Source organism: Ailuropoda melanoleuca, unplaced genomic scaffold, assembly GCF_002007445.2.
Source record: "Ailuropoda melanoleuca isolate Jingjing unplaced genomic scaffold, ASM200744v2 unplaced-scaffold2423, whole genome shotgun sequence".
Classification (NCBI taxonomy): Eukaryota; Metazoa; Chordata; class Mammalia; order Carnivora; family Ursidae; genus Ailuropoda; species Ailuropoda melanoleuca.
Genome location: NW_023194093.1, coordinates 1 through 3966, shown reverse-complemented (window position 1 = coordinate 3966; position 3966 = coordinate 1). Strand labels below are relative to the sequence as shown.

At 58.2% G+C, this 3966-nt stretch overlaps 1 long non-coding RNA gene across 1 annotated transcript; it reads left to right on the top strand.

The window, feature by feature from the left end:
* The first annotated feature begins 1525 nt into the window (after positions 1 to 1525).
* On the top strand, positions 1526 to 2392 carry LOC117798077. Its single transcript, XR_004622807.1, has 3 exons — positions 1526 to 1545; positions 1711 to 1893; positions 2359 to 2392. It is a non-coding gene; the product is annotated as an uncharacterized LOC117798077 (long non-coding RNA).
* Positions 2393 to 3966: the final 1574 nt, after the last annotated feature.

The following is a 3966-nucleotide window of genomic DNA, read 5'->3' as shown; positions in this document are numbered from 1 at the left end:
GCCCTGCCTCTGCTCTGCGGCGCGTTCCCCCTCCATCCTCAGTCCCTCGGCTCAGGCTCCCAAGCGCTACCATGTACCGGGCGTGGGGCAGGCAGTGGGGACGGCCTCCAACCCCATCTCCCGGGCTTGTCCTCCAGGGCGCGTGACACAGGTGTGAACNAGGAACATGGACAGAAGGAAGAGGATAGACATGGCCTGATTAGACCTTCTTGGTGACAGAGACTGGGAAAATCAGCAAAGAGGGAGCACTGTCCTCCGGGCCAAGGGGCAGGCCAGTGGAGACGGGCCATATGTCCTGCAGAGGCCCCACGTCAGCCCTGCCTCTGCTCTGCGGCGCGTTCCCCCTCCATCCTCAGTCCCTCGGCTCAGGCTCCCAAGCGCTACCATGTACCGGGCGTGGGGCAGGCAGTGGGGACGGCCTCCAACCCCATCTCCCGGGCTTGTCCTCCAGGGCGCGTGACACAGGTGTGAACAGCCATGTCCCAATCGTGTTGGGAGCCCCTAGGACGGTGTCCCCAACCCTGAAGAGGCCGGAAGGGTTCTGTGAGGCGGCGGCATGTGAAAGGAATCAGGGACATCAGGTGCTTGGCTGCGGGGGATAAAGTGGTGGTCAAAGGAACATCAGTGACAAGAGGCTCGCTGTCCCCTGTCAGAAGGAGGAGGGGCCAGCTCAGGTTTCCCAGCCACTCAGCCCCTCAGGGCCCAGGACCAGCTTCCCAGCCTCGCCCTGGGTGTTCTCCTCATGGTCACAGAGGCGCCTCGACCTCAGCTGGGGGAATCATGTGGGAAGCTACGTCCAGGAAGGGGTGCTGCATGACGTGCCGTGCTCACCCTGAGAAGCTTCCTGGCAGCCCCTGACTCCCTCCGGTCTCATTCTCACCNCGCACTCTGATCAGACTGTCAGGTCCTGCTGGGTACCCCCCAACCCCCGTTCTGGGGCCAGCTCCCCCGTCTCCAGTGGCCACCCCCACCTGTCCCCACCAAGAGCCATGTCTGGCCACTGGGGCCCAGTCTGCCATGCAGGTGGGGAGGGAGGAGGCTGTCATCCTGGAGACCCCAGCAGCCAGCGACTGAAAGGTGTGGGGACTTAAGGTGTGTCTTCGGCACAGACTCTAGGGGCCCCAGAGTAAGTCGGGTGGGGGTCCAGAAAAATGATCAGTGTGACCAGAGGTAGGAGGAGGCTTGTCACATAATTCCGCTGGTCTGGTGGGTGTCTGGGGAAGGGAGAAGGATCATGGGGAGGGAGAGAGCAATGACCAGGGGAAGGGACATCTCCCTGGGGAAGCTGACCTACAGATAGGTCTCCAGTGAAGTGTGGTAGGAAGTGCCTGACTCAGCATTCTTTGCTCAGAGTCTTGGAGACGGAAACTCCTGCCGGGAGGGAACAGCATCTTCTCTTCTCTCGCATCAGGGTCAGGAGCAGGAAGAGTGAAACTCAGCAGCGCGCCCAGCGGAAGCATCTGGGCGTCTGCACGGCGGCCGTTCCCCGGGGTTGTGGCATAGGCAACACAACTGACCGTCACTATGGCTCTCAGGAGAAGCTCAGTAAGGCTCCTTTGTCTNCTTTTCCGCTCTGCAGTGAGCACACCAGGGCCCCGAGGAGAAAAACCCGATTCTGGGTTGTGGCACACGTCTCCAAACGGGTCCAGAAACATCCAGGGATAATGTGTAATTAAAGAGGCATTTTCCCTCTTTTCTTTTTCTTCTCAGACTTTCTCAGCATCCCCAGACTCGTCACCATGGCTCCCAGCTGCCCTGTGCTGGTCCGGTGTCAGATGCTTTGTGGAGGCAGGGTCACCTGGGGGGACTTCGGGTGCACGTGTCTCTCTGCCCACGGTCCCCCCTGTTCTGCCTGTCCCCAGGAGTGAACCGAGTGTGGCTACCTTGTCGCAGGTACTTTCCCAGGGCTGAGGTGGGAGGCACTTGGGAGCACCAGCCCTTCCTGTCTGGGAAGGACTCAGCTCACTGGAGAGTATAGAGGGGGTGGGAGCAGGGCAGAGAGAGAGCAAGGGTGGGAGAAGATTCTCGAAGAACAGAAAGAGGTCATGTTCACGGATGCCCAGAGGAGGTGCCGGAGGGCAGAGTGTGGCTGCGAGGTCCCCACGTCTGCACGGAGAGCTNACGTCCACACGGAGAGCCCTCAGACCCCGTAGGTGGCTGAGTCGCTGAGGAAGATGAGAGCCGGGTTGCTTCTGTAGAATTGGGTCTGGCCGGGGCTCTGGACATGGGCTGCACGTTCATAACTCCTGGGAGGCTTAAAACATTCCGGACGCGCAAGGTGGACGGCAGACGCACTCAATCAGAACCCATGGAGGGAGTGGGTGGTGCTCAGCCATATTCCTGGTCTGTACCCAGCAGATACCGGCAGCATCCTGCCTGCCCGTGACAACCCAGGTGTCTCCAGACATTGCCCAGTGGCCCCTGTTTGGGGGTGTGTGTGCGAGACTGTCCCTGGCTGAGAGCCTCTGCCTTGTCTGAGCCTGAGTCACTCAGATTCCCGGCTGTGGCATTTAGTTCCATTTTCACATTTATTTAACTTTGCATTTCTGCTTACTGCCTTTACAAGCAGACCGTGACCAGCCCGGGGGGTCCCCCACCTGGACCCCAACTCTGTATTTAGAGCCACCCCCACTCCATGTGGCGACTGCTCAGGGAAGAGAGGACACGGCAGCCCCTCGTTTTCACTTGGTGGCTTTGAAGCCGCTGCTCGACCGACAGGGAGGCTCACAGCTTGGTACCCCGCCTGCGGAGCCCTGACCCAGGACGGGCCTTACCTACTCCGGACACCCTTGCTGGCTGTGGTGTATGACAGAGTTATCAGCGGGGCCAGTGGAAACCCGAACCTCCTGTCCCCTTACAGCAGTGACAGCCACCTCTGTCCCCCTCCCTGTGCTCCAGGCACAGCTCACGGCAGCCTTGTCCATGTGCTGGCTCATTGAGAATGGATGGGTACGAGTGCCCCGTTATCCGAGATCAGGCACCTGAGGCACAGGGCATTTCAGTGTCCTGCACACATCCCGTGTGAGTCGGGGCAGAGCCCGCTTTGTCCCGAGGGGCCGGAATCCAGGGGCCGGGGCTTCCTGCGGCGTGCCACTTGGGGAAGGTGGAGGCATTGCCCACCTCTGCCCGTATCCGACGCTAGCTCGGGGCCCATTAGCACGAAGCCTCTATGACATCAGTGTTGCCCGATGGATGCCCATCTCCTCCGCCCTCCCTGCCGGGAGCACATCTGCGTGCTGCTCGCCGCTATGTCTCAGCGTCCTGCAGAGTCCTCGGTGCGTGTCTGGAACTCGTCACCGTTCGTCTCATTCGATGGGATCGTATGACGTTGCTTTGTCCACTTCATCACACCTGTGTTCTGCACAGACTAGTTCAAAAATACTTGCCGAATGACTCGATGACTGATCAATTAGTTCCTTCTCAATTGAGCAGTTACATTTGTTTTTACAAATGAATAAAATAAAATGACTGCAAAATGCCTTTATTTCCGTACATCCGTTACCCTAATTAAATGCTTTTCTCAGCTTCAGAGAGAGTGATGATTGGGTTCTTTTGACAGGAAGGTCAAATCTTTTCAGTTTTCATAAATACAGGTTTGGAAATTTGTACTGTGGCCAGCTGTGAGTCCGTCATGCTGGGGGCCAATGCTGTGAGTCCATTTGCATGTTTTTGCCATGAGGGCAAGTTCTGGAAGGGACCCAACGGAGGCATTGTTAGGGAATTTGTTTCCAGGAGATGACCGAAGAGCGCCAAGCCGAGAAGCCCACTTGGACGAGACATCCTTGAGAGACCAAATGCGCTGTGGGGAATGGAGCCGAGCTCGGCAAGTGCTGAGTGCCCATCCCAAGGGGGCCGCTTATTTTCTGACATTGGGCAACTCTATCTGTTAGCTATGAGTGTGTTGTGGGACAAGGAGCAAAATCGTCTTCAGCCCTCAGAGAATGAGACAATTGCCCTCTTGACTTC